The sequence below is a fragment of the Podarcis cretensis genome (genome assembly GCF_951804945.1).
Source record: "Podarcis cretensis genome assembly, chromosome: 16".
Taxonomy (NCBI): Eukaryota; Metazoa; Chordata; class Lepidosauria; order Squamata; family Lacertidae; genus Podarcis; species Podarcis cretensis.
Genome location: NC_137186.1, coordinates 7,397,449 through 7,409,034, shown reverse-complemented (window position 1 = coordinate 7,409,034; position 11,586 = coordinate 7,397,449). Strand labels below are relative to the sequence as shown.

Here is an 11,586-nt window from a genome sequence, read left to right as displayed (position 1 = left end):
CCATTAATTTGACTCTGAATTGATTTTAGAATGAATTGATTTTAGAATGTATTTCAATTAACAGATTGTGATTTTGTGTAAACTGTGTTATTTTTACTGTTGTTAGCTGCTCTGAGCCCGGCTCCGGCTGGGAGGATGGGATATAAATGAAATCATCATCATCATCATCATCATCATCTGTGAGTTTTGTTTCTTTTCAGAACTCTACTCCTACCATGAAAAATCCTTAGCTGTTTTTCTCCACCCACCCCCCCCCCCAAAAAAATAAGAATAGTAAGCGGCCTGGTCATCTCTGCTTTGAATAAGATTGAACTTGGAAAACAGCAACCCCCCCCCCAAACCGCATTTGAAAAAAAAAAAAATGACCCATAGCAATTTCCGCAGACAGAACTCCACCTAAAAGCTGAAACATTAGCAGTCATGAAGAGAATAGTGAAAACACTCCTTGAAACTACTTGGGTGTTAACTCACGTGGAAAACATGTATTTGGCAATGGATTAGAACTTTGTGAAAACAAAACGCATCATCTTCTTGGAAACCATCTATAAAAACCCTGAAGAAACGTAGCAAGAACACTCGATTCTTTCAACGCAGAGACACTCCACTTGAGTTCTTTTCACTGCAGAGTTGGTAAGTCATGATGGAATATGTTTTAACTTCTACCAAGCCTATGGGCAATTTTGGGTTTCCTTCTCCCCAGCTTACCTTTTTGTTAATTAAAACATGAATAAATTCTGGCTCATCAGATAAGTTCAGCACCTAATATTTGTTCTCTCTGCTGGTTAGTAGGTGGAAATGAAGAAGAAATAACTATCAGAGCCACTTCTTTTTCTATTGAGGTGCAGATGCCACTAGTAATACCTTAGGATGGTGGTGATGCTCACACAGAGTCTAGGGTTAGTTGTGTATCATTGAGTGGAAGATGAGCATCAATGAAATGCAATCAAGGGACTGTCGATTTACCAATAATGATTAGAAATAACTGGTCATGTTCTTGGTGGCAGGTTTCCAATAGGCTATGATGATGATGATGATGATGATGATAATTTATTTATACCCTGCCCATCTGGCTGAGTTTCCCCAGTCACTCTGGGCGGCTCCCAATTAAGTGTTAAAAACAATACAGCATTAAATATTTTTTTTAAAAAACTTCCCTAAACAGGGCTGCCTTCAGATGTCTTTTAAAAATAGGATAGCTGCTTATTTCCTGGACATCTGCTGGGAGGGTGTTCCACAGGGTGGGCGCCACTACTGAGAAGGCCCTCTGCCTGTTTCCCTGTAACCTCAAATCTCGCAATGAGGGAACCACCAGAAGGCCCTCAGCGCTGGACCTCAGTGTCTGGGCTGAGCAATGGGAGTGGAGACACTCCTTCAGGTATATAGGACCAAGGCCATTTAGGGCTTTAAAGGTCAGCACCAACACTTCAAATTGTGCTCGGAAACATACTGGGATGGAACATGTGCTCCAGTAACTTTTCTTATTGTATTTTTAAAAATAGATTGTATATAATTAAGTTATATTGAAAATAATCCAAGTGAAATGAATGGATTTAAGACAGGTGTAGCCTTTGGATGTTTTGAACTACAAGCCCCTTTTCCTTGGCAATTGGCCAAGATGGCTTGGGTTAGTGGGAGCTGTAGTCCACAGAAACAAAAGGACACCATCCCAAACCTAAATAGTCCCTGTTAAATAATCAGTGGATCTATGCTGAGTAGGACTAAGGTAGACTGATGTTGGCTTTGTGGAGGATAATGGTATCAGTGGCTCCTGGCCACAATGCCTATATTCAGCATCCATTGTCAAAGCCAATATACCTCTGTGTGCCAGTTGCTGGGAACCACAAATGGAGTGATTTGCTATTGCACTCAGGTTCTCCTTTCCAGCTTCCAATTGGTTGGCCACTATAAGAGCAGGTTGCTGGATGAGAAGGGCCAATGGTCTGAAGCAACAGGGCTCTTCTTATGTCCATTACCTAATTTGTTTCATCAGTACTATACAATGTAGGGATGTGGGTGGCGCTGTGGTCTAAATCACTGAGGTTCTTGAGCTTGCCGATCAGAAGGTTGTTTGAATCCCTGCAATGGGGTGAGCTCCCGTTGCTCTGTCCCAGCTCCTGCCAACCTAGCAGTTTGAAAGCACGCCAGTGCAAGTAGATAAATAGGTACTGCTAAGGTGTTTCTGTGTGCTCTGGTTTCCATCACAATGTCCCATTGCACCAGAAGCAGTTTAGTTATGCTGGCCACATGACCCAGAAAGCTGCCTGTGGACAAACACTGGCTCCCTCGGCCTGAAAGCGAGATGAGAGCCACAACCCCATAGTCGTCTTTGACTAGACTTAACCATCCAGGGGTTCTTTACTATACAATGTGGCCTTAACCCCTTATTAGATTGTTTGCTTTTTCACCTCTGAAGATTTGCACATACATAAATGTCTGTTGGTGAACCTGAACACTGTGAAATTCATTCATTTCTTAATCATGTGCGCTTCATCCATTCCCTACTTGTATGTGTCCCTTCAGATCCACGAAACCAGTTCAGCCAAGATGTCTGCACAATATAACCAATGCTTCGCCAGCTGCCCTGCCTCCACCGTCACGATTCAGCCACCTCCCTTCGTCCTGACCATCCCAGGGCCAGCTCTGTACTGCCCTGACCAACCCTTTGGCATTGAGCAATGCAACCCTTGTGCTCGCATGATTTCCTACAATGAAGGTGCAAGCCGTGGGGGGTACAACTCCCGCCTGAGTTCTGCAAGCATCTATTCACAGAAATTCCAGTCTGGATACCAGAGTGGATGCAGCCCATGCCAGAGATTCTAAATCCCAAAACCACTGTCCACAGAATGTATATGACGAAGAAGACAGAGGAAGAAATGAATATGTTACATCCACTGAATGTATAGATGTGCTTTCTAGAAATGTAAGTTCAACTTGTACAACCCCTGAGTTGCAGGCCAGGGATGAAAACTTCTATCTTCAAGAACCTGTTTCTGCATCTACTGGGAAACTCATCCACACCTGTCATCCACCGTACTGCAACACTTTGGACTCTGAGCCATGTTCTAAGGGCAAGAATATCACGTGTGGCCTCACTCCTGCCCTGTTTGAGCTGAGAAATGTGGCATACATGAAATCCAATGCTCCTCTGTAGCTACAGTTGTAGGGGAAGGTGTGTGGGCAAGCCTTCACCATAGAGACTTGTCCATTGCTGCTCACCTTCTCAGTTCCAAAACAACCATTGTAGGCTGTCTATTAAAATGTAGTGACATTGTTTAACAGGCTTTTCAAATAGTAAACTCTACTCAATGTTTGCAGGTGTTAGTCCTCTGTGTTGTCACAGGTTGCTTCATGTTACCTTAAAAAACAACACCACCACATTTCAGTGTCCTCATTGTCTTGTTAACCTGCCTTGCTAACCTTTGCACATCTTTATTCAAACTGTGGGATTGTGTGTCTCTTCTCTTTCAAAATAAAGCCTTTACTGCATCAAAATTCCAAGTTCTCTGCTGTTCTTTTTCATATGATGTTTCTGAGGTAAAGCAGGGCTACTACAGATAGGTAGCCGTGTTGGTCTGCCATAGTCAAAACAAAATATTTTTTTTTTCTTCCAGTAGCACCTTAAAGACCAACTAAGTTAGTTCTTGGTATGAGCTTTCGTGTGCATGCACACTTCTTCAGATATCGTTCTAAAAAGGTTTGCTGTAGATCTCTTAGGTGAGCTACTACTGCAGCCGAAATATAATCTGTCTGTGGCGTGTGTGTGTATAAATTCCTGGGTGTGTTAAAGTACGTACTTTTTTTTTAAGCATCTAAGAGCTGATCTAAGAGCTGAATATAGGGATGGGGGTGGCGTTGTGGTCTAAACCACAGAGCCTAGGGCTTGCCAATTGGAAGGTCGGTGGTTCGAATCCCTGCGACGGGGTGAGCTCCCGTTGCTCAGTCCCAGCTCCTGCCAACCTAGCAGTTCAAAAGCACATCAAAATGCAAGTAGATAAATAGGTACCGCTCCAGTGGGAAGGTAAACAGAGTTTCTGGTTTCCCCATGCTGGCCATATGACCCGGAAAAACTGTCTGCAGACAAACATCGAAAGAACAACAGGTCCCCCTTCAAAAAACAATAATTGAAACTAATGGCACCTTTAGAGACACACACAAAAAAAGCTGGTCTCAGAACCTGCCTGGATGATACCACCAAAATTGAATCAAAAGCTATGAATCAGGTTATAATTAATGAAAAAAACTCTAAGGAAATTTTAAAAAGAGAATGCAGGCATTAAAAATTAGGTTAGAAGAAGCAGAAAATATACGTTAAGGCAATATGATTGGAGTCTGCATTGAATTAAAGAAGGGACTGAAGCAGAATACAGTGGTACCTCAGGTTAAGTACTTAATTCATTCCGAAGGTCCGTACTTAACCTGAAACTGTTCTTAACCTGAAGCACCACTTTAGCTAATGGGGCCTCCTGCTGCTTCCACGCCGCCAGAGCACGATTTTTGTTCTCATCCTGAAGCAAAGTTCTTAACCTGAAGCACTATTTCTGGGTTAGAGGAGTGTGTAACCTGAAGCGTATGTAACCCTGAAGCGTATGTAACCACTGTACCTTTTTTAAAAAAACTTTGGCAAATTTGCTTAATTCAATAGTACCAATTTTTTATATTATATTGTATGAGATAGAAAAAGCCCATAGGGTCACAGTGGTTGGATACCATATTACGGCCTCACCCAGATACATTGTTCAGTGCTTCTCCCACTTTAACAAAAAATGAGAAAATAACACAAAAAATTTGTCAGGTTGAAACAGTCACATATGAAGATCCATCAATAGTATTACTGGAGGAGCTGCATTGCACCTTGGCCAAAAATAAATTACTGAGTAATATGTGATTCAGAGGTTAAACAAAATTGCTGTCTCTTGAAGAAAATTGGTCACTGTAGAAGTATTAGTTTGGCCCTTGGGAGCTTTCAACTCTACTTCACCTTTCCGTCTGGTGCTGGGGCAGTGGATGTGCTGAACTATTGCCCTGTCTCAATAAAGGACTGGATGAGAGGCAATAAACTGAAGCTTCAATCCATGTAAGACTGAAGTACTGCTAGTGTGTGGTTCCCTAAACCAGATGGACAGGAGGTGGCTGCTCTTGACAGCAGTGGAGCAAGCTGATTGGCCACCTGGGGCAGCACATGTGCCCTGTACCCAGGGGTGGGGCCAGCTGGGGCAGAACGCTCCACAGGGCCTCCAGGGAGTCTGCCTGCCTCCTCCCACTGCGCCGCCCTACAGCTGGGGGGGGGGAGGCAGCGGGCAGACCGCAGAGCCTGTGGGCGTCCAAGCCACCGCATCACTTGGGTACACTGCAGGCCCCGTGGAGAAAATAATGTGTGATTTTGCTCTGTCTCCTTCGGGGTTCCGGGGAGCTGATTAACGAATCTGGCATGATTCCCAGATCTTTTCAGTTCTTTCTAGTAAGTACCATAATCATTGTGATTATTTGTCGGCAGTTTGCAGAAATCGATTATCTCCAAATGTGGCGGCCTTGAGTTTGCGAGTCCGGAGTCAGTGTCATCCAGCAGAAGGGAGCGTTTTGGAGACTCTCTGCAGCTGCCACCTGGGCTCGCTCATCAACAGTTCTGATAATCAAGAAGTTTCTCTTCCTTAATTTATAACTCATATCTTGTAAACTTTGGCTCGACCTTGCGTTTGGCACTGCCTAGCAAAGTGCTCAGCCCAGCCCACAGTTTAGGGGAGTTAGAACAATAAAACAATGAGATAAAACAATAAATTAAAACAACAAAACGAAGCACTAAAAGGAATTAAGAAATGAAAAGGAAGAGAGGATAAAAACAAATGCTAAGGGTTGGTTGTAGAGCAGAAACTTGCCTTAGAGTTGGCCTTTAAGCTCAAAACCCAGCTTCAAGTATTCGGCAGCCATCTTCGCCCCGTGGTGAGTGCCGCCCGACATTTTGTCACCCCCCTCAGTGGTGACACCCGGGGCGAATCGCCCACACCACACACCCCTTCCTCCACCCCTGACTCTTGATGGTATTTTACACCCTCTGAAGGAAGATTGAGCCTATAAAGCCTCATGAAATTATTGCTGAGTCTGGATAGGTTCATATGGAGAGAGGTGGCCCCTGAGGTACTGTGGTCCTGAGGCATTCAAGGCTTTATAGGTCAAAACCAGCACTTTGAATTGGGCCTGAAAACAAACTGGCAGCGAGTGCAGTTGGACCAGGATCAGAAGAATATGCTCAAACCATCTTGCTCCAGTGAGCAGCCTGACGGACGAATTCTGCACCAGCTGGGGTTTCTGAGCTGTCTTCAGAAGGAGCCTGTTCCTCTCTCCCCAGGCATATCCTTTGCCCTTTCATTTGAGACAAGAACAAAACCAAACCAAAAGTTTTAAACCCACAGATTAAAAGCCATTGAAAAACCATTTAAAACCATTGGAGCCATAAAACCAGTAACACAGCCCCCAACAGGAGACTCTAGACCAGTGGTTCCCAACCTTTTTTGGCCATGCCCCACCTAAGCACCTCTAAAATCCTGATTCCCCCTCCCCCTCGGAGCACTACTCCCCCTGAATGCACCCAGTGTATTTTCTGGGTAGATAACCTTTTCTGTTTAGATAACCTCTCCATTGTCACCAGCTGACCACCGAGTACATTGTGATTTTTATTCTAAAAATGTGTATGTCACAATATATATTTGTATCTTCTTTGGCAATCCTTCATAGCTGAGTAAGATTGTCTTCCATAAACACAGTTTTAACAATGAGTCCACAAGTGACTGTGGAGGCCAATTCTGGATCCACACGTCTTCCAACAGTGGGGACATTGGTTTCCTGTCGGGAGTTGATAATAATAATAATAATAATAATAATAATAATAATAATAATAATTTTTAATCATGATGTGGATTTGCCAAGTGTGCCTTCCTCTCAGCACGTTTCTCCCTTGCATCCTGAGTTCGAGTGTCTTCAAAGCCCATGACACTTTGGTGAAGCCTGTTCTCCAGTTGGAGCATTTGCAGGCAAGTGTTTCCCAATTGTTGGTGTTTATACTACTTTAATAAAAAAAAATCCTTGAGACGGTGTTTAAGCCTTTTGTTGACCACCAGTGTTATGCTTTACTGTATATGAGACCCCTAGAACAATAAGAACCTAGCTTTTTGCATTGCCCCAATGGCCTAGTACCTGGCTCTTTGTTTCTCAATGGCTCTGCACTTAGCTAGCCTAGCCAGGCTGGTTTGCAAAAGCCAGGAATTTCTTGTCTGGCATAGTTCTACAGCTTGTATTTTCCCTTCATATCCCACATGTTATCTAAATTCTACCATTTATTAATTTCTACCATTCAGTAAAAAGACTCTCCTAACCTCAGATCTATGAAATTACAAATAATGTATAAGTAGAAAATTATGAAATTGAATTAAATCAGGTTGTTATATTCATTTCCTTTCCCCCCAGTTATAGCTCCCAATAAGCCACTATATAAATGGCAAAGCAGTCAAATTTATTTAGTTTTAATTCTAAACGTTTTAGGGTTAAAAAAAAAGAATGCGTTTTTAAAATTAGCACAGAATGCGGGACGAGTACTTCAATCAAATGATTGCATCATCTGATTGAATTTATGAATGAAGATCCCAACAGACAATAGATACATTTATTTAGTGTGCTAGTTCATAAAATGTATACACTTCTTCACTGTAAAAAAAACCCTTCTCTATGCAGTTTACAAGAGATAAAATAATAAAATTATCAATAAGAAAAAATAACAACAATTTAAAACTTTCAAAAAGTTAAAATAAGAATTAGAACAAAAAGTCATGAACTCAACCCCACTAACAATGTGTCCTTTTTAAAAAAACAAAACAAAACAAAACAACAACCCATAAATTTCATTACCTGTGTTGGATTGAAAGCAGTTTTACATCAGCATTTTTAAAAGTTTGTGTAAAAGGAGCTAAGAATTAGCCCCAGGAGTTTCCCGCTTATTGCTGTTACAGTATCATCCAGGGGTTTTAAAAAATGTGTGTGACTCTTATGGTATAGCTCGTTGGAGGGAGTAAACGTTATGTAGTCTAAAAGATTTTAAATCATAAGGAGAACCTTTAACAATACCTAACAATACATGAGATTAAAAAGGAAGTGGATAATATTCTGATACCATGCTTCTCAGGAAACCAGATTCAATCTTTAGTGTCAAAGATTGTTATTAAAGATCAAAGAAATAGAAACTTAGTTAGATTTGAACAATTGCTTATGGAAAACAGGGGAATTGCAAAGGGATGGTTTCAGTAATTTATAAGTTATTGTTGGAGGGAGGGCCGCATCCACCCCCTCCAAGCTTGAAGTTAGCCAGTCTAGTAAAGAGGATTTGCAAGAATTCCTCTTGATCAGACTTTTTAAAATAATAGTAATAATAAGACCTCTTAACTTTTTCTGCCTGTCTCCCAAGTGTGATGAACCAATTCTCTCTCTTTCTCTTCACACAATAATTAAAAGGTAAAGGTAAAGGTACCCCTGCCCGTACGGGCCAGTCTTGACAGACTCTGGGGTTGTGCGCCCATCTCACTTAAGAGGCCAGGGGCCAGCGCTGTCCGGAGACACTTCCGGGTCACGTGGCCAGCGTGACATCGCTGCTCTGGCGAGCCAGAGCCGCACACGGAAATGCTGTTTACCTTCCCGCTGGTAAGCGGTCCCTATTTATCTACTTGCACCCGGAGGTGCTTTCGAACTGCTAGGTTGGCAGGCGCTGGGACCGAGCAGCGGGAGCGCACCCCGCCGCAGGGATTCGAACCGCCGACCTTTCGATCGGCAAGTCCTAGGCGCTGAGGCTTTAACCCACAGCGCCACACAATAATTAAAGAACGACAAATCTGGAGGGCCCTGAAATTACTATAAGTATAAGTCATTTCCCATGTCCATTACTTAGCTAAGCATATTTAAGAAATAATGTTATGCCTCAAGTCAAGAGTCATGCCTCAAGGCTTCGCTTACTTCCTAATTATCCTTCCAGGAAGAGTTGATGCAACCTTTGTCAAGAGCATTCAGCTGTGGTGTTCTGGGTCATTTATGCAAAACTGATGGCAGGTGCGCCTGTATAATTGTAATTAAGTCTCTGGCATCTAAGGGGAGACTGAAAGAGTCACTTTGCCAGGCCTTATTTGTAACCATCCTTAGCAACCATCATTTGTAATCATTGGCCTATTTCCAAAGGGCTGTTTCAGGCAAGCCCGAGGTCTGGACAGGCCTGGTTAGGTTTCTGTAGGACTGTGAACCAATACAAGAATGTTTCATTGGTTAATCATCACCTGTATTTAGTTTATGGCATCTCTCTCTGTCTCTGTCTCTCTGTGTGTGTCATGAAGACTATGGGCTACATCAAAAGAGAACAAAAGAAAAACATAGGATCACAAAGCCAATTCAGAGGAAAATCTTTTTTCGCCCTCCCTCAGACTGAGCCAGCACTTTTTACCAATGCTGCTTCAGAAATCACCAAAGGATGCTTTCATAATCCTGAAGAAAGATGTCCTGAGAAGCTCACCCTTCTGACACAAACCCAATATACAAGGTGTGACCGGAAAGTTCAGTGCATAGTCACAGAAATCGGACAGCAAGAAATATTCAAACATACAACCAGCATCAGAAACCCACAAAACGCTCACAATTGTGTACAGAGATGAAGCTGTAACTTGAAAGACAGTGTGTGAGTGGTTTATGCGTTTCCGTGAAGGACAGCAACCATCAAAGATGACCCTTAGTCTGGCAGAACGGTGGCAAGCAGAACGGCAGCAAATGTAGACAGAGTTTGTGAGTTATTGATGAAGAATCGGCATTTGTCCATTCGACTGATGGCAGAAGAATTGCATATTCCATGTGAAATCGTTACTGAGGTTTCTGAGTTGTCCCACCCTCCATATTCTCCCAATCTGGCCCCACCGGATTTCTTTCTTTTTCCAAAACTGAAATCTTCACTGAAAGAGCACAGATTTTCCAACATTTCACACGTCCAAGCTGCTGTGATGAAGGAACTGAAAGCAGTACGAAAAGAGGACTTCTCCAGAAGATTCCAAGTTCTATGAACGTTGTGCATTGTATCAGAGGGGGCCTACTTTGAAGCCCTGTAAGGCATGTATGTTTGAATATGTCTTGCTGTGACCATTCAGTTAACATTGCTGTCACACCTTGTATATATTGGTCTGAAACATAACACATTTAGAGCCTCAAATAAATATTTAGCCCTTGGCACCTTGCTTGTTAAGTCCGTCCAACATAGGCATTCCCTAAGATGTGGTAATGTTCCCGGGAACTCACATTCCCTTCCTTCCGAAAATGATTCCAGCCAATTTGTTGCTATTCCAGATTCATCCATTTCCCAAACAGGCATATTAAACACCACACATTCTTTTCATATGACCAACCCACCTCCCTCTTCAGTAAACCATCTTCCAAACTAGTGGGAGTGACAGAGACATTTCATGGCACAATTGATAGCTTCCGTTCTGTGGAATATCTGTTTCCCAATATATGAGCCATCCGGGCCAAGACTGCAATTAAGGCAAACCCAGTTTTTGTTGTGAGTTATTTCAAATGATTACCCGAAAATATTAGCCCAAGAACTGAAGTAAGACCTCAGATCAGAAATGTCCATGTTAGAACATTTCTATTAAGTCACTGGGATCAGATCCTTCCCCCCATCATAGGAGTCATTTAGAGCAGGGGTTGGGAATTTTTGGCCCTCCAAAAGTTGAACTACAGCATCATCATGCCTAGTCATTGGCCATGCTTGCTAGAGCAGATGGGATTTGTAGTTCGGCAACATCTGGAGCGCCAAAGGTTCCCCACCAGTTTCAGAGCTTCCTACATGGTAGAGTATGGAGATGAAATAATCATCCCCATTGACTTTCAACCAGAGAGTATCATGGTGCAATTTTGTGTATCTATAGCACCAGAAAACTTTATTTGTCTGATATTTGACATTCACAGGAACATTTACTGCTTGGGGGAAGGACAAGTGTGCTCCAAAAGATTTTTATTTCCTTTATTTCCTTTCACAGGTAAAGGTAAAGGGACCCCTGGCAGTTAAGTCTAGTCGCGAATGACTCTGGGGTTGCAGCGCTCATCTCGCTTTCCTGGCTAAGGGAGCCAATGTTTGTCCACAGACAATTTTTCTGGGTCATGTGGCCAGCATGACTAAGTCACTTCTGGTGAAACCAGAGCAGCACACGGAAACGCGTTTACCTTCCCACCAGAACGGTACCTATTTATCTTGTACTTTGGCGTGCTTTTGAACTGCTAGGTTGGCAGGAGCTGGGACCGAGCAATGGGAGCTCACCCCGTCGTGGGGATTTGAACCGCTGATCTTCCAATTGGCAAGCCCTAGGCTCTGTGGTTTAACCCACAGCACCACCCTTTACTTTCATATCCATGTGCAAATTACAGGATTACATCCCTGGATTCTTAAACCCCTGTTCATCATTTTAATGTGGCTTCTAAAGTTTTATTGCAGATCATGTTTCACCTCCCACACACTTGAGTGTGAATGATAAACAAGCAGGTCCTCCTCCTCCTTACAAGTGACTGACAGGGCTG

The 11,586-nt window shown here is 42.9% G+C and overlaps 1 long non-coding RNA gene across 1 annotated transcript; it reads left to right on the top strand.

The window, feature by feature from the left end:
• The first annotated feature begins 522 nt into the window (after window positions 1-522).
• On the top strand, window positions 523-3,492 carry LOC307205835. The gene is made up of 2 exons (XR_013834096.1): window positions 523-630; window positions 2,521-3,492. It is a non-coding gene; the product is annotated as an uncharacterized lncRNA (long non-coding RNA).
• The last annotated feature ends 8,094 nt before the right edge of the window (window positions 3,493-11,586 follow it).